Raw genomic sequence first — 20476 nt, forward strand, 5'->3', positions numbered from 1 at the left:
GTCAAAAAAATTAAAGAAAATCAAACCGCTGTGTTTCGGAGTCCCTTTCTTTCTTTCCGATCTCGCAGATTCCAGTATTTATTTTTCCCTGGATATTTCTCTTCATTTTTCTATTTTCGCAGCAAAAAATCAATTAAAAGAAAATTTAAATTTTGTTGATCTGGATCCATGAGTATGGGCGATTTTATCAGTATTCATCCATCAGAGCTTAAATTCTCATGTAAGTTCTGGCCTTCATCCTTTTATTGTTCTTGCTGTAAATTTTGGTATTAAATTAAAAAGAGAAATAATAAAGCGAATGTAAATGAAACAAGCTAACAAAAGCTTGAAATGTAAATTTTTAAACTGATCCAAGAAATCATAAAATAGGAAAACAATCAAGTGTTGCAGTTCTGATTCCTAGAAGAAAATATAAAAAAATGTATTTATTTTTTGTTTCTATTATTCTCATTTACGTTTTATTTTAATCCGTGAAAGAACTAACCATTAGATGTTTTGATTTTATGATATGGAATTTCATAATTGAATTGAGGAGGCAAAGTGTTTGTCATATGCAATTGACCAACAAGACAGATAAATATCTTGCTTACAAGGTTATTATCTGTGATCGGATTTGATATTGATACACTTATATCATACTATGTAAATTCTCTTTAATTCTATTCATAGGTTAAAACAACCAACCCTAAGAAATATTGCGTCCGTCCCAACTCTGGTATTGTTTTGCCTGGAAGTTCATGCAATGTCACCGGTAAGTATTGTGTAATTTATTGGTTTTTAACTAGTTTTTTGTTCATGCTTTTGATCTTTGTGGCAGCTAAGTCATTGACTTTTACTTGTTTTATCGTTCTTTTCTTCCTCTTATATAGTATGGCTTATTGACACAAGTTCTTTTCTCTGGCAGTTACCATGCAAGCTCAAAAGGAGGCACCTCCTGAGCCATGCAGGGACAAGTTCCTCATACAGAGTGTTATTGCTCCTGATGGTTCAAACCAACAAAGACATAACCCCAGAAATGGTATGAGGGCTATGTGACTGTTGTTTGTTTGATCAACATTTTGGTTTCTGCTTTGTGTTGCATGAATTTGTGGTTTGAATGCAGTTTAACAAAGAGGATGGTCATCAGGTCGTGAAAGAATTCAAAATGCGAGTCCTCTACATTCCTGCTAATCCTCCCTCTCCTGTTCCTGAAGGCTCTGAAGAGGGGACCCCTCCCAGAACATCTTCACAAGAAAACGGAAATCAAAATTTTGAAGAGGTATCTATCTTGCATTTTTGCCGGCTGGCAAGAAACATTATCTTTTATTTTTAAAGGTGCGTTTGGTTAACGGAATGTAAGATTACTACTGGAATGTTACATTATTGAATGTAAGATTACAGTGTTTGGTTGAAGGAATAAAAGATTACTGGAATGTATATTTTACCAAATTGTCCTTGTTTTATATTTTTTAACAAGTTAAATTCTAAATATTTAAATAAAAATTATTTATATAAAAATTCTATCTGTTGATAATATATTACTTGAGTATTTAAATATATCATATATTATTTTTATTTTAATTAGTATTAAATTTTACATAATTTATGTAAAAATATATTAAAATTTTACATCAACATTTAACTAAATGTTTACATTGTGAAAACTAGCTTCAGTTCATACGTGACGCATTAACTGGGAGATTTCTTGTATTTTTCAATCGACAAGGTTTACATTCTTCTATATACAATAATTTATCATAGATATTCATAATAATAAAAAGTTGTAAACTATTTTTGTTATTTAAGATATAATATTTATTATATCTTCTATATACAATAATTTATTTATCTTTTATATTTATACTTAATTGTGCATATTTTATCATTATTATTTGTCTCATGAATTTATATTACAAAAACATAATTCAAATAAGAAAATATAACACTAAAAAACATATTGTCTATAATTTTATATTTCACCGTCATTCATCATTATCTTTGCTAAATATTTTAATAAAATTATTAATACTCAGACCTAATCTGATTTGTATTTAATTCCTGATTACGAAAAGCAAGCAACCCAATAATTCATGTTTCCCAACCTGTAATTTATCTGAGAACATACAAAAACCGACAGAGACCAAGCTTTTAACATACTAAACCGTTAATTTCTTTCGGATCATACACAAAGGACAAGTGAAATAGTTTACCTGTATCTAAAGAGAATTCTAAAACAATTTTAAGTGACTGCTAATATGGCCATGTTCGAATTATTCTAAGCTATCGGTCATGAGATTGCTTTTCGAAAAAAGTGTTAATGACATCTACTTCAGGGTTGGAACATTCATGGCTATTGCAATGATAGGATTTGCATGAATTCTGAAGACAACCTATCTCAACTGCCTGAATATTTCCACAACAGAACGTTTGGCATTAAGAGCAGGACCTCATTGCCGACCAGCTTATATATGTATAACAACTATCAAGAGCTGTGAATGCAGAGGAGGATAACAACCACCAAGCAAACGATCCCGCCACTGTATAAACCAGACAAAAAGTACATACAAAAAGTGGGTAAGGTACTCAACTTTGATGCTTGATGGCTGCCAAGTAATGGAAATACAGTTATAACGGTACTATAGATCCTGGTAAATAAACCAGTAAAAATAAGTAATGGTACCATATTAGAGAACACACCTGATTGGTAAAAAAGAGTATAAAAGACCACCCATTCATCTCTCATGATTACCAAAAGTACTAAGCAACTTATGTAAAGGTACATGAAAAACAAATATCTTCACGGATGAAGTAAAATGTAAAAGAAACACCGAAGTAGAAAGGGAGATTCAACTTTATTAATGGATAAGAGTCTAAAAGAGGATGTTTAATATAAAACAAATACAAGTGCGGCACTTGGGTTTGCACAAGTAAAATGTAAACAAAATACCGAAGTAGAAGAGAGATGCAACCTTAGTAATTGATAACAGTCTGAAAAAGAAAGTTCAGTATAAAATATATACCGGTGCAACACTTGGATGAGTACATTTCAAGCATGATAGTATGGCATTTTTCAAAGTATGATGTGCTCCATAGACATGAACCACTTTGATTACAAAGCTTGGGGGATCCAAACTGAGTAAAACTGGTAGAATGCGTCCATAATATGCTGGTCGCTTATTTGCAATTGCTGAAAGACTGATATCAAAGACAAAACAATGGAAACCCAATAAATTAAAAACAGAAATATAATCAAAAGTGAAAACCAAAATTTGCACTTCCGTCGATGCCTTAAATTAACCACAGAATGAGAAAGTGGACATTTAAAGGTTCATATGCAAGGATAATAGCTATGTCAGTAATAAATTTTCTTCTCAGGACTTCTGGTGGAAACTTTTAATTAAACTACAATTTCTGTTCTCATCTTTATAACAGAACTGAAAATTAGAACTGTTTTACATAGATATCATTTCCTGGTTATTCACAATTCATATCAGTGTTAAATATAGAGATTTCATGTATCATGATGAACTGAATGCCAAGAAAAGAGTCGGTTGAAATAAGTTGAATGGATGACATACCTGTTGATAAGCACAACAATCATAGATGTTGTTCGAGACTTTACTGTTGGAAATCTAAGCTGATCAAGCAACAAAACCAAACACTGACTGGCTTCAATTGACAAATCCTCGACATAGAGAAAAGGATGGCGCCCATGAAGCCAAGCTATGTTAAACTTTATTGGGGTTCCTACAAAGTAAATTGAATAGGACATAAAATTTCTTAAGTGCTAGTCAATAACGTACTAAAATGACATTATGAAAATCTTTTTCATCAAGCACTCTAACCTTGATGAGACAACTATCTAAAGCAAATTACCTTCATTAGAAGGGGGTTCTACAGAGCCATTAGGATTAGGAGTATAAAGAAGAATTACTGCTTCAACAAACTTCAGTGCCACTAATCTTATCCCACCACTTCCTGGCTGATTAAATTTTACAATGAATCAGGTAATGAATAAATTTTGAATCGTCGTGAAACAGAAAGAATCAAAAGCTACCTGGAAAGCTATAGAATATATATTCTCCTTTAAGTTTAACAACCACGACCATGTTGATTCAAGATCACTGACCAATTCACTGGACTGATGACCCTGAAACAAACACAAACACCATGTGAATTTGTAGAAGGTGCAACTTAAAGTTAGCAAGCTGCAAATAGACTACTGCCTAATGTAAAGCTTAAATGATGTCAAATCATCCATCACCTTCTAGAAACTGACATGAAATACAATGCAACAGTTAGTGAAGACAAAACTAAACGCTTTTCCTTATAAATAATTGAATCCATGAAAATCTAGTATTCACAAATTAATATTCTACAAAATAAGATTATGGAAACAAACCTGAATTGTAATCTTTTCGAGAGTATGACGAACTGCAAGAAATAGACTGTCGGGCAACAGCAGGTGTAGCATCTTCCAAAACAGTTATCAGAAAAGGTGCAATTTCAGGTACAAATTCGAGGTACTTCACTCCAATTTCACCAATAATCCTACATTTAATTTAAAAAATAATTTGTAAGAAATAAAGAAAAATAGCTAAGGCATAGCGGATTGAAGTAGGGATTTCAAAGGAGGCGTACTGGGTAGCAAGTTTGCGGACAGGACCGGACGGGTCCGAGTAAAGGTCGAAGATACGAGGAAGGAACTCGGACAAAGCAGCAGCGTCTTCCTCCAAGAAATCATGCTTCAATTGACGACACAACTCTAGTTTTGCACTCAAGTCATCAGCAAACTTCACTGAGTTGGATAAACTCTCGAGATTTTCTCTCGAAGCTAGATTCATGATCCCTACCATTGCCAAATAAATCAGGAAAACCGTAAACTCTTTTCTTTTATTTCATCAACGGTTTCCCCGCCTCTTTTTGTTTCTTGGAACGAAGAGGGATCGGGAAAGTGTAGTTTAGGCGTTTAAAGGAAACTATCTATTGAGGTTAACTTAAATCGACTATACTAATTTCCAATCAAAAAGCAACCAAAACCTTAAGAAGAAGATATCACAGAGGTAAGTTCACGGGAGAAGAAATCTTACCAGGAAAAGATCACTGGGAAAACGATGAATTTTCGTAGAGACAAACTCACGGGGAGAAGAAATATCGCAGAGGCAAGCTAACGGGAAAAGAAATGTATTTTAGCCCTTAAGAACGAGAATAAACACATATGGGAATAACATTCCCAGGAATAAACACATTAAATTTACTGTTGGTATTGAAACATTATGTTGACGAAAACGGGTAAAGAAAACGAAAGAACACGAGAATTTTACGAGGTTCGGCAATGTGCTTACGTCCTCGGTGCCTAGGCGGCGCTAGAAGTTTTATTCAATGATTTTTTAGGTCTAGGTTACATCTCTATTTATAATAGAAAACCCTGGTACATAATTACAAAATCAACCCTGTACCGTACCGCGGGAGCTGCGCCCCCGCACCCCCAACCCACATAATTTGTAACCCCACAACGAGACTTTCTTTGTAAAGACAGTTGATGTTCGCTTCGCTCACTCCGCTCCATCTCCTGTCCTCTTTACTGGTATATTTATGAGCCATATCTAACAAATCTCCACCTTGGCGAATATCCTGCCCCTTGGAAACTTCAATGTGGGTTGGATTACCTTGCTTCTTTAACAACTCGAAACATTCAACAAGTCCAAGCAATGCTTGAACTTGTCTGTCGTAACTGGCTTGGTGAACATATCAGCGGCATTCTCATCAGTATGTACCTTCTGAAACAAAACCTCTCCAGATGCAACCAACTCTCTGATCTTGTGGAACCTTACATCAATATGTTTAGTTCTAGCACGATACACCTGATTCTTAGCCAAGTGAATAGCACTTTGATTATCACAAAACAACTGAACTCCACCTTGTTGAACACCCAACTCCTTCACTAAACCAGTAAGCCATAAAGCTTCTTTTGCAGCTTCAGCCGCTGCCATGTATTCAGCTTCAGTTGTAGATAGTGCCACGACAGATTGAACAGTAGACTTCCAACAAATAGGCCCTCCACCAAGAGTAAACACATACCCTGTCGTAGATCTTCTATTATCCAAGTCACCTGCATAATCTGAATCCACATATCCTACAACCAAAGGATTATCCCGCTGACTCCCAAAAACAATTCCATGTCCCACAGTACCCTTTAAGTACCGAAAGATCCACTTGACTGCATCCCAATGTTGCTTACCAGGTTTAGACATGTACTTACAAACTTGACTAACAGCATGAGCTAAATCAGGACGAGTACATACCATCGCATACATCAAGCAGCCAACAGCATTAGAATACGGAACCTTTGCCATATTTTCAGCTTCCTTATCTGTCTTAGGGCACTGTTCTGATGAGAGCTTAAAGTGATTCGCCAATGGAGTGCTAACTGGTTTCGCGCTGCTCATCGCAAACCTTTCTAGCATTTTCTCAACATAACCCCGTTGAGATAGCCGCAGTTTCCTTGAGTCTCTGTCCCTGCAAATTTCCATTCCAAGAATTTTCTTTGCAGCACCTAAATCTTTCATATCAAATTCCTGACTCAATAAAGTTTTCAAACCGATAACATCATCCATGTTCTTCGCAGCAATCAACATATCATCAACATACAGTAATAGAAAAATAAAAGAACCATCATCAAGGCTCTTAACATAGACACAACAATCATACTCACATCGGTTGTAGCCAATCTTGATCATATAGGAGTCAAACCATTTATACCACTGTCTCGGAGACTGTTTCAACCCGTACAAAGATTTCTTCAATCTGCAAACTAAATGCTCGTTTCCAGGTTGAGTGAAACCTTCAGGTTGCCGCATGTAGATCTGCTCCTCTAAATCACCATGCAAAAAAGCAGTTTTAACATCAATCTGCTCTAAATGCAAATCCCAACTAGCCACCAATGCAAGTACTGCTCGGATTGAAGTGTGTCTGACCACAGGAGAAAAGATTTCATCATAATCAACTCCTTTCTGCTGTGAAAAACCCTGCGCTACCAAACGAGCCTTGAACTTCTCCCCCTCTTTTTCTGTTACTACTGGTTTCTTCTTATACACCCATTTGCAACCAATCGGCTTCTTACCCTCAGGAAGAGGAACTAACTCCCATGTGCGATTGTGATTCAAAGACTCCATCTCCTCAACCATGGCTGCCATCCACTTGTCGTTTTCCTGACTAGTAACGGCATCATGAAAAGTAACCGGATCATCACTGCTAACAATAAGTGCAAAAGATACCAAGTCTTCAAAACTCAATCTGTTCGGAGGCTTTATATTCGTCCGTCTCACCCTGTCTCTGGCGAGGCTATAATCCTGCAAATCATCCGTAGTGGAACCACCAGAAGTCAGTTGAGAAGTTTCTGGTTTCTCAACTGGAAACTGCTCGAAATCTACCACTGTCGTGTCTTGCTTCTGCTGCAACATAGACTGTTCATCAAAAACGACATCTCTACTAATCACAACTTTCTTCGCAACTGGATCCCAGAACTTGAATCCTTTGACACCTTTCTTGTAACCAAGAAAAATGCACTCCTTCGATTTTGCATCAAGTTTGGATCTCTCATCAGCAGGTACATGCACATAAGCAGGACAACCAAAAATCCGTAAGTTATCAAAACTAACATCATGACCAGTCCATACCTCTTCTGCAACTTTCCCAGCCAGCGATGCCCTTGGCGATCTGTTGATAAGGTAACACGCCATGTTAACAGCCTCAGCCCAGAAGTGTTTGGGAAGCCCCGCATTCAACCGCAAACATCTGGCTCTTTCATTCAACGACCTGTTCATTCGTTCCGCAACACCATTCTGTTGTGGTGTCTTGCGCACTGTAAAATGCCTCTGAATCCCATGCTCCTTACAGAATTGTAGGAACCGTGAATCTGTGTACTCCGTACCATTATCAGACCGCAAACACTTGATTTTTCGTCCTGTTTGGTTTTCTACCTCAGCTTTCCACAGCTTGAACTTCTCAAAAACTTCAGATTTCTGTTTCAAAAAATACACCCAAACTTTCCGTGAAAAATCATCAATAAAAGTAACATAGTACCTAGATCCACCCAAAGACGATGTCGTGGAAGGCCCCCATACATCAGAATGCACATAATCAAGAATCCCTTGAGTTGTGTGCTTCGCAGTCTTGAAACGGACTTTAGTCTGTTACCAAGAACACAATACTTGCAAAAATCGAGCTTACAGCTTTTGACACCATGCAATAAGTTTCTCTTGTGTAATTCTGCCATACCACGTTCACTAAGATGAGCAAGGCGCATATGCCACAATTTTGTCGTATCATCACAGGACTCAACAGAGTGAACTCCACCTGCAACGGTACTCCCTAACAATCTGTAGATATTCCCTGCAGTCATCTTGCCTTTCATCACAGTCAATGCTCCTTTAACAATCCGAATGGTTTCCCTATCCTCGTCAGCCTTAGGGATAAAACCATTCTTGTGCAAAGTGCCCAAGGAAATCAAATTCTTCTTCAAGTCTGGGATATGTCGAACACCACTCAACGTCCGAACGGAGCCATCGTGCATCTTAATTCTGACATCACCAATACCAACAATATTGCAACATCGATCATCACCCAAATAAACCGAACCAGAATTAACCGGCCTGTATGTCGAAAACCATTCCCTATTTGGCGTGATGTGATAAGAACATCCAGAACCAAGAATCCAAGCATCCGTCAATTGTGTCGTTGAAATAGAAAGCATATCACCCTCACTGCAATTAGAATTATCATCCTCGACCACGTTCACAGACTTGGATGAGCCATCACGCTTCTCATCAGTCTGCTTTTTCAACTTCGGACAGTCTCGTTTCATATGTCCCGCCTCCTTGCACTTGTAACAGTGAATCGTCTTCTTATCCCTGGATTTGGATCTGGAATTCCGCTTCCCGGACCCTACCTTCTCTGGCTTCCGTCCACGATCTCGATTACCCTTGACATATAAGCTATCGGCTTGAGAGCTTTCCCCTGCATTCTGCTTCCGCTGGTTGTGAGCCAACAAGGCTGCAGTAATCTCCTCAACGTTGATAGTCTCTTTCCCATATGTAAGAGTAGTCACCATGTGTTCGTAAGAGGAAGGCAACGAACACAACAGAATCATCGCTCTGTCTTCATCCTCAATTTTCACATCAAGCCGAGCCAGATCAGAAACGATTTGATTGAAGACATTCACGTGTTGCGCCAAATCGTGATCGTCCTGCATCTTCAGCCCATACAACCGCTGCTTCAGATACAGTTTTATCGTTAAGGATTTGGACATAAACTGACTTTCCAACTTCCTCCAAATTTCGTCTGGAGACGATAGATGCATGACGTGATACATGACCTCGTCCGCCAAGCATAATCGTATGGTTCCTGCCGCTCGCTGCTGCAATTCTTCCCAATCTTCCTCATCCATCGACGCCGGCTTTGTAGGTCGCAAAGCCTTCAAGATCCCTTGCTGCGCCAATAGATCCTTCACCCTCGTTTGCCATAATCCGAAGTTACCCTGACCATCGAATTTCGCGACTTCGAATTTTGCTCCTGACATCTGATACCAATTGTTGACGAAAACGGGTAAAGAAAACGAAAGAACACGAGAATTTTACGAGGTTCGGCAATGTGCTTACGTCCTCGGTGCCTAGGCGGCGCTAGAAGTTTTATTCAATGATTTTTTAGGTCTAGGTTACATCTCTATTTATAATAGAAAACCCTGGTACATAATTACAAAATCAACCCTGTACCGTACCGCGGAGCTGCGCCCCCGCACCCCCAACCCACATAATTTGTAACCCCACAACGAGACTTTCTTTGTAAAGACAGTTGATGTTCGCTTCGCTCACTCCGCTCCATCTCCTGTCCTCTTTACTGGTATATTTATGAGCCATATCTAACACATTACCCTCTCTTGGGAATCTTACCCAACCAAAAATGAACATCTTTAGTAAGGAAAAAAATATTCCTACCGCGAATGATAAAATACTTGATCCAAACGGGCCCTAAAGGTTATCCCCGTTTTAATCAACTATTACTGGAAAAGCTATTACTCACTAGTGATGTACTTTGTGCATCACTTGTTGCTCGACTTTATATGAAATTTAGGTATCAAGATCTTTAGAGGATACTAACGAGAAGTCCTCAAAGGTATGCCATCCCTCTGGTGCTTAGTAAATATTTCAGACTTATTTATTCAAAAGAGCATTTCATCTTAATACTAATTGTAGTGACGTTTTCCCTGTTAGTACCTTACTGGTTTCCATCTTTAGTATGTAGGTTCCTTAAATTTCATGTTTTTCCAATCTCCTTGTATAGAATATGAAGTATGCATTTCAACTATGTGGACTTAATTGTTATTGTTTACTATCTGGTTTGTGCGAAATGCACGTATTTCATAATCTAGTTATAGTCATAGGCTCCTCTGGAATTTTCTTCCGAGTGTGGCTAAAGGAACTCCAGGGCATGCTCATGTTTAGTATGAATAATGATAAATTTCTTGCAAAAAGCTTAAGAAGGGTAGTAATAAAAGAACATGTAATTGCTTGGAATTAAAGTTCCTCAACCTGCTCTTATTTGCTTCTGAAGGATAAACGATAATTGTAACACCCTCTACCCGTACCCGACCCGGATACGAGTCCGAAGTGTCACATTGACTTTTCAACTTTAACTTTTGACGAAAACCAAGGAAATTTAAAAACTTTATTAAAATAACATTGTTATTGTACACAAGTTAACCAAAACAAGACAAAACTGATCAGAGCATTTGTAACTAACACTTTTCTTACTTGTCAACACTATACACGACAAAAGACATACTTTATCCGTTACTTCTGATCTGATCTTCTAGCAGTGCTGCTGTTCTTGCCACTCCTATTTCCGTTCTTCCCAATTCTTGGTACCTACGTGTAAATCACTTACACGCTAAGTCACAGACTTAGTGAGGCAATAAACATATAATGTGACTTTAACTAGTAGTTATACATAAACAATTACTACCATCATTTCACACAACTCACATACTTTTACATATAACAAGTACATACATACATACACATATGTTATTATCATTTATATCTCTTATCTCCTATTCTTATGATCTTTTATATCCATATCATATATCTTATAGATTTGTTATTATATCATTATGTTAATCAATTATACTCATTCATATATACCTTACAACATATATATATCATGTCATGTAAAACATATATCCTATCATAAATCAAATATACATAAGCAACTATATCATCATCTTCATTCTTATCGCTATTATTGATTCCTTTTATCATATAATCTTATAATTACTATTTATACCATCATATATCACACATACATTTCATAAGGAAACAAACATATCAACATATCCAGTTTATTAATATTATCACGTTATTAGCCCATGGTACACATACGAGAACTGTAGATACTTGAGTCTATTGAGGTTGTGCACCATTATACTGTCACCACAGCTCGTATAAATGTCCCGAAGGACCTATCCAGAGGTCATAAAGATCCTCGGTAACTATCCATAGCTCATAAAGATCCTCGATAACTGTCCATAGGTCCCGAAGAAACTAGGTAAACTATCCATATGTTCCTTAGAACATAGGTAAACCCTCGACTCTTGGCATGCCAACTATACCTCTAGCTCTCAATATAGATAACATGGGCATTTTCACTTATACACTTTCATTGCTTCTATGATTACATATTACTTTTCTTCTGTCACAAATCACATGTGCATATAGTCACATAATTTACTTTCATGTATCACATATACTTTCTCTTTCGTATAACTCATGTCTTGTGATCATGTAAACACGTAACACCTAAAATAACATGTCAAACCTATCATTCCACTGATACAAAATTCTCATATATTCATGTAGTTTAGTATCATATATCATATGAATCATATAAATCATGTCATATATACTCATGCATACATAGAATTCACAGATCAAATAACATTTGACGAGTTACTTATTACTATAGTAACTTCGTCACTGGCTCATAGCAAGCCAATGCTTATTCTATAACATAGGTACAATGAAATTGCACTCACCTTAGCCTTGCTTGCTTTGATTTGATTCTAATTCTTTAATTGATCCGGAACAAGCTTTTATTCTATATCTACATAATAATAACACATTGATACATATCAATATACTAATTGATATATTCTAAGCTATCACTTCATAGGCTAAAAGAAAGCCATTTTCATCTTTTAATAAAGGCATGTATCAATGCACTACACTATGCATCGATGCATCTCTTGACAGGTGCATCGATGCACTATCCATACATCGATGCATAAATCATATTCGATGTTTGCATTTTAAGCAGGTGCATCGATGCACTCCTTATGCATCGATGCACTAATTGCATTTGATGTTTAATTATTTGAGAGTGCATCGATGCACATTGAAGATGCATCGATGCACACAACCCAGAAATGATACTTGGAGCACGAAAATCCCTTCTTTATTCTCTTAACTCTTCATATTTCATCCATTTTTCTATTCTTAACTCTTATACACTTATTTAAACTAATATATACTCATTTATTTCATCTTAAACCCCAAAATCCTATCCTCCTTATGAGATTCAAGAATTATACCAACTTTGCAACATGATTTAATTCCACTTCTAACACTTCATATGTATTAACTAGATTGATGACAAGTTAAATTTAACTTTCAATTCTTATTATAAACTCTATTTCAAGATTTCACTCTAGAACTCCAAATCTTTAATCTTCTCTAACTCCTTTATCTTTTAATTTTAAGATAACTTAAGCTTTCCTTAAACTTAGTTATCATCTAATGATCAAAACCCATACTTAAAATCAACAAATAATCAACTAATCAGAAAACTTACCTTTGCTATGGAGACACGGGAGGAAAGGAAGAAGAAGAAGAAAGAAGAAAGCTCTGGAGAAATCTCTCCTTTCACACGTGTATAAATCCTTACCATATCCTATTTTTAATTAATTTCTTGGTCAAATGACCCTTTTTCCCTTTAATACCTTTTATAATTACTAACATCTTTAAGGTAATATTTCCAAATAAATCATTAAAATTTTCAACTATTCCATTTTAATCACCAAATCCTGAAATATTACAATTTGGTCACTAACCCGGTATTGAGGATGTTACAATTCTCCCATCCTTTAAAGAAAAATTTGTCCTCGAATTTTTCACTGTACATCTTAATAAGAATAAGAATATATCTTCTAATGTTCTAATGTTGCTTTTTCAACTTATTCCTTCGTAATTTATAATCAGTGATTTGCCTTCAATTCCAAAGAATCCAATGTTTATATATCTTTTCCACTCTTTCAATTGTTTAAATTTTTCTTTCACCTTCATAAAATCCATATGATGTTACTCATCCCGTAGGCAGTAACCAACCTCTTATTTCATTATTATTTAACCAAGAATATAATCTTGAATCTTCTTAAAATGTGATTAAATATATATTTTACAAAATCAAACAATCTTTTCATATCACCTTGCACATTTCCTTCATTTCCATATTGAACTTATCATTTACCCTCCATATAGTCTCTCTCATATCTGATCCTTTAAACTCAATTATTTTCATCTCTTTATCTACTTATCCTGTTATAATCAAGATCTTCTTATACATAACCAAACTATATTATATCCTTCATACTTTCATAACACTTATATTTATCTTTAAATAACCTTCCATATCGTATTTCCATAATCATGATATTTAACATTACTTGCACAGCCTTATCCCTTGTAAAATTCTTATTCAGTCAAAATATATTTATCCCTTTTCATCTCAAACTTTTCTGTTAAATCTTTAACTTCCATCAAACATATAAATCCTTTAACTTTAATACATTCCTCCTCACATTACTTTGTTATTCAACCCACTTCTCTAAAGAAAAATGTAAACCTTCGTCAAATCATCCATATATATGTTCTTTCTAATCAAAATAACTCATCCTTTATCTCCTTAACTTATTAAATCTTCTTTCTTTCTTTTTTATTCAAATTCAAACATTTCATTTATCTTTGTCTTATAAACTGATCACAGATATATATATATATATATATATATATATATATATATATATATATATATATATATATATATATATATATATATATATATATTTCCAAACTCTTCCAAAACATACTTCTATCACTTGCTCTTTTAATATTTCCTCATAACATATATCCTTCAACACTGACATTTCTAATCCGTCTAAGCTGATTAGTTGTACCTCTTCCTAATTTACGATTATCATTTGCATACTAACTATATAACTAGTTCATCTCCAACATATCTAATTTACTTGAGCACTGTGCCTTACTAAATTTGTCACTTTAATATTACTACAAATAACTTTTACCTACAATTTTCAATTCTCTCACCCATTCACTACTCATGTATATATATACAACTCAGATTAACCAATATCATAACACATTTATTGTACAACAGAAAAATACCTGCTATTATCTCTGGATCATCAAAATCTTCATTGGTATTAATATTATACATTCGAGCAGTGGAATGTATGTCCTGTTGATTAGAGGATTCAGGTTGACTTCTGCCTCTTCCTCTACCCCTTCCTCTTTGAGACATAAAAGCATATCAATCCAATTGTGCATGCTCTTCTGTCCCCAATGGACAATCTCACATGAAATGTCTTGTTTCCCCACATCGGAAACAAGATCCAGATTTAACTCTACACGTCCCACCGTGATATCTTCCACAAGTCTGACAATGTCTCTGTTGTGCTCTTCCATCACCAGACCCTACTGATTGGGTCTGTCTAGTTCTTGTCTGATTTGATTCTCTAATGGAGGATACCACCGATCCAGTCCTTGCCTGAGACTGAAAACCAACATCTCTACCTCTTTTAGGTGGTACAGAACTCGATGAAGCCCCTATTCTTTTAGAGGGTTAGATTCTTTAATCCTCAAACCTTTCATTCTGAGCTCTTTCTAGAGCTTTAGCACGATTTACTATTTCTTGAAACGAAGACAAGTTCAACACTATTAACATTTCTTTCAACCTCGGGCGTAAACCCTCTACAAACCACTCACACACATCCTTCTCTGTTGGGACCAACTCAGTCGCAAAACGACTTAACTTATTAAACTCGCACTCGTACTCATACATTGTGCGATTCATCTGTTTCAGATTCAAGAATTCTTGCTTCATTTTCTGAATAAACTGGTCTCATATATACTTGTGCTTAAAATATTCTAAGAATAAAGACCAGGTCACTTGATCACTTGTCAATCTTAGAGTAACATTCGTCCACCAAATTCTAGCTTGCCCACGAAGCAAGGAGACCACCCCATCTAATTTCTCCACATCTGAATAGTGAAGTCCTTCTAACATAACCTTTACATCATTAAGCCAAAGGTCTGCGGTAACAGGACCTTCTTCGGCTTCACCCCTAAACTCTGGAGCTCCTAAACCCCTCAACTCCTTTACAACATTCATTCTTGCAGTTGAAGTAGCAGGAGGTTGGAAACACGTCAATACAACATCTAATGTTCTAAAAAACACATCTTGATCAGCTATAGGCACTCCAGAAGGTGCATGTTCTTCACCTTGCCGGGCCAGGGCAGGCGAATTACTACTTTCAGCGGGCTGATCATCTCCCGCTTGAATTCGAGAACTATCATGTCCGAAAATCTATTAAAACATACTCATATCATTCTATCAGCAAAACAACACACTTACTATTATATCAGATCAGAAGTTTTCACTCTTTTGTTGGCATGTATACTTTATAAAACACTCTAAACTTCGGTTTATGCCGAGAATCGACTAAACCGTAGCTCTGATACCATTAAATGTAACACCCTCTACCCGTACCCGACCTAGATACGAGTCCGAGGTGTCACATTGACTTTTCAACTTTAACTCTTGACGAAAACCAAGGAAATTTAAAAACTTTATTAAAATAACATTGTTACTATACACAAGTTAACCAAAACAAGACAAAACTGATCAGAGCATTTGTAACTAACACATTTCTTACATGCCAACACTATACACGACAAAAGACATACTTTATCTGTTACTTCTGATCTGATCTTCTAGTAGTGCTGCTGTTCTTGCCACTCATATTTCTGTTCTTCCCAATTCTTGGTACCTACGTGTAAATCACTTATACGCTAAGTCACAGACTTAGTGAGGTAATAAACATATAATGTGACTTTAACTAGTAATTATACATAAACAATTACTACCATCATTTCACACAACTCACATACTTTTACATATAACAAGTACATACATACATATATTTTATTATCATTTATATCTCTTATCTCCTATTCCTATGAACTTTTATATCCATATCATATATATTATAGATTTGTTATTATATCATTATGTCAATCAATTATACTCATTCATATATACCTTACAACATATATATATCATGTCATGTAAAACATATATCCTATCATAAATCAAATACACATAAGCAACTATATTATCATATTCATTCTTATTGCTATTATTGATTCCTTTTATCATATAATCTTATAATTACCATTTGTACAATCATATATCACACATACATTTCATAAGGAAACAAACATATCATCATATCCAGTTTATTAATATTATCACGTTATTAGCCCATGGTACACATACGAGAACTGTAGATACGTGAGTCTATTGAGGATGTGCACCATTATACTATCACCACAGCTCGTATAAATGTCCTGAAGGACCTATCAGAGGTCATAAAGATCCTCGGTAACTATCCAGAGGTCATAAAGATCCTCGATAACTATCCATAGGTCCCGAAGAACCTAGGTAAACTATCCATATGTTCCTTAGAACATAGGTAACCCTCGACTCTTGGCATGCCAACTATACCTCTAGCTCTCAATATACATAACATGGGCATTTTCACTTATACACTTTCATTGCTCTTATGATTACATATTACTTTTCTTCTGTCACAAATCACATGTGCATATAGTCACATAGTTTACTTTCATGTGTCACATATACTTTCTCTTTCGTATAACTCATGTCTTGTGATCATGTAAACACGTATCACCTAAAATAACATGTCAAACCTATCATTCCACTGATACAATATTCTCATATATTCATGTAGTTCAGTATCATATATCATATGAATCATATATAAATCATGTCACATATACTCATGCATACATAGAATTCACAGATCAAATAACATTTGACGAGTTACTTATTATCATAGTAACTCCGTCACTGGCTCATCGCAAGCCAATGTTTATTCTATAACATAAGTACAATGAAATTGCACTCACCTTAGCCTTGCTTGCTTTGATTTGATTCTAATTCTTCAATTGATCCGGAACAAGCTTTTATTCTATATCTACATAATAATAACACATTGATACATATTAATATACTAATTGATATATTCTAAGTTATCACTTCATAGGCTAAAAGAAAGCCATTTTCATCTTTTAATAGAGGCATGCATCGATGCACTACATTATGTATCGATGCATCCTTTGACAGGTGCATCGATGCACTATCCATGCATCGATGCATAAATCATATTCGATGTTTGCATTTTAAGTAGGTGCATCGATGCACTCCTTATTCATCGATGCACTAATTGCATTCGATGTTTAATTATTTGAGAGTGCATCGATGCACATTGAAGATGCATCGATGCACACAACCCAGAAATGATACTTGGAGCACGAAAATCCCTTCTTTATTCTCTTAACTCTTCATATTTCATCCCTTTTTCTATTCTTAACTCTTATACACTTATTTAAACTAATCTATACTCATTTTTATTTCATCTTAAACCCCAAAATCCTATCCTCCTTATGAGATTCAAGAATTATACCAACTTTGCAACATGATTTAATTCCACTTCTAACACTTCATATGTCTTAACTAGATTGATGACAAGTCAAATTTAACTTTCAATTCTTATTATAAACTCTATTTCAAGATTTCACTCTAGAATTCCAAATCTTTAATCTTCTCTAACTCCTTTATCTTTTGATTTTAAGATAACTTAAGCTTTCATTAAACTTAGTTATCATCTAATGATCAAAACTCATACTTAAAATCAACAAATAATCAACTAATCAGAAAACTTACCTTTGCTATGGAGACACGGGAGGAAAGGAAGAAGAAGAAGAAAAGAAGAAAGCTCTGGAGAAATCTCTCATTTCACACGTGTATAAATCCTTACCATATCCTATTTTTAATTAATTTCTTGGTCAAATGACCCTTTTGCCCTTTAATACCTTTTATAATTACTAACATTTTTTATGGTGATATTTCCAAATAAATCATTGAATTTTTCAACTATTCCATTTTAATCACCAAATCCTGAAATATTACAATTTGATCACTAACCCAGTATTGAGGATGTTACAATAATTATGTTTTAACATAAAACTAAGTCATAATGGATGCAATGTTGACATAGAAACGTGTGAAATTGTACGCCATTAATGTTTTTATATACTTATGTATGAGATGAACATAGAAAGGGGGGAGTAGCCCTATGTTGGGATGGCATTGAACTGTTTTCCATATAACAAAAACTATAGCTATTGACATATTGCCCCATTTTTTAACATTCCTCTGTTTTGTATCTATCATGTTAGATATTATTTTAAAAGTATTATAGTCTCGTACTTTCCATTTTCTTATAACATTGGTTTTTAAATGTATGTTTATCTTTAGGCATGGTCTGCAATTTCGAAGTTGACAGATGAGAAAGCTTCTGCTTTGCAACAAAATCAGAGGCTACGTCAAGAACTGGTACGAGCTTGTAGCAGCAAATATCTTTGTCTTGATTATCTTGTGAATAAGAGTGCCGATCCTTGTTCCATTTCATAGTCTCGTATGCATCATGTTCATCTTTTTTAAACAGCTTATAGTAGTATTAGTTCAATTGATGCTGATTTGTCTTATTTCAACTCTTAAGTTAAAAGGGGCGAATTAAATTGAGAGTAGGTTTGAACAGAATTTCAATGTTGGCATAGACATGATGACTGCTTTGCGGTTATTTTATCTTATTTACTGCAATCATGTTGGTGTTCTGTATGAAGTATTTCTGCATACTACTGCGTTGTACTTCTTCCCATTGCCATAGTTGCCTAGTTTAGAATTGGTGCTGATTTACATATGTAATCTTGTTATTATTATTTGTTTTATTCATGCTCATTATGGCTTCACCATAACACATTCCTTGTGCAGGAAATGATGAGAAAAGATATCAGCAAAAGTCGTTCTGGTGGCTTCTCTCTAATGTTTGTGATACTAGTTGGTCTTCTTGGGGTATCTTGTTAAGAGAGCTTAGACTCGAATTAAAAATGATGAGAAAAGATATCAAGCAGTAATTAACTGCTGTTTTCAAAATGTTGTTTTTCATGACTTTTAGGTTCTTGCCTTTTAGTGTGTAAAAGTTGTAGCCCTGATGAAATGTGTTAATCGTAGCTAATGATTGATAGTTCAAGTTGATCAGGTGAATTGATTGCGTTGTGGTTAGATAGTCTCAAGCTTATGTAAACTAAGATATTGTTAATGAATTTGGATTTTGCCACACAAGTAACATGTTGGTTGGATTAAAATGTTGTACTTTGAGCCAGCATGAGCAAAGCTGACGATAGTGCTTTTCGAGCATTGTCTACATGGATCTTGATTCGACCACCCCTCTGTTTCTGAATTGTTCTAGGCTAAACAGGTCCATCAGTTTAGTTACTAACTTTAGGCATCTAAATTTTTGACATGGTAGCTTGAAACTCTTTGGCCAGCACTCTCTTGGGTGAGTTTAGAATGTTGCGTATAATATGGATCTCAAGCATTTTATTCTCAAAACGTCCCCCCTGTTTTGCATGCGTAATAAAAAAAGTTGTCCGCAAAAGCAAAGCAAATATGAATAATATGAAAATATGTACCGAGGCCACATCGACTGGTTGGCAATGTAAGATAAGGCAGGCGGCACTGGATTTAGTGCTGCTAATAATATCCACAAGGCTTTTATATTGCTTTAGAATTTTTAATGCCAATCACACTTCCATAAAAGTCTGAAATTCTAGCTTTCCATGCCTTTTCTCCCTAGGTCTTCTCAAACTCATGCATCAAATGTTCTCTCTCTATAAGACAAAGTGCTTACCTCAGTGAAACAATGGCATTCAGCGGTTATAATGCAGCCAGCTATATTCATGCTGTGTTATTCTTCACTTGTGTTTCGTCTCACAAGGTCGTCCCGTGACCACTTCACTTGTGTTAATTATCCTCTATTTTGCTCAAACCTCCTTGCTTATATAATGGATTGTTGCTTTTATTTGGACTTGTTGACTGCTCCACGCTTATCTAGTTAACATTAGTCTAGCCTTTTAGGTTGATTACCTCTTAATATCTTATAGTCCAAAGGATTTCCATCAAGTCTAAATTTGAGTTCTAGAAAATAAGTTTTTTTTTC

General features: G+C 35.3%; 1 pseudogene; it reads left to right on the forward strand.

The window, feature by feature from the left end:
• The first annotated feature begins 72 nt into the window (after positions 1 to 72).
• Positions 73 to 19351, forward strand: LOC120201742 (annotated as a pseudogene).
• Positions 19352 to 20476: the final 1125 nt, after the last annotated feature.

The sequence above is a fragment of the Hibiscus syriacus genome, unplaced genomic scaffold, assembly GCF_006381635.1.
Source record: "Hibiscus syriacus cultivar Baekdansim isolate YM2019G1 unplaced genomic scaffold, ASM638163v2 tig00007902_pilon, whole genome shotgun sequence".
Lineage (NCBI taxonomy): Eukaryota > Viridiplantae > Streptophyta > Magnoliopsida > Malvales > Malvaceae > Hibiscus > Hibiscus syriacus.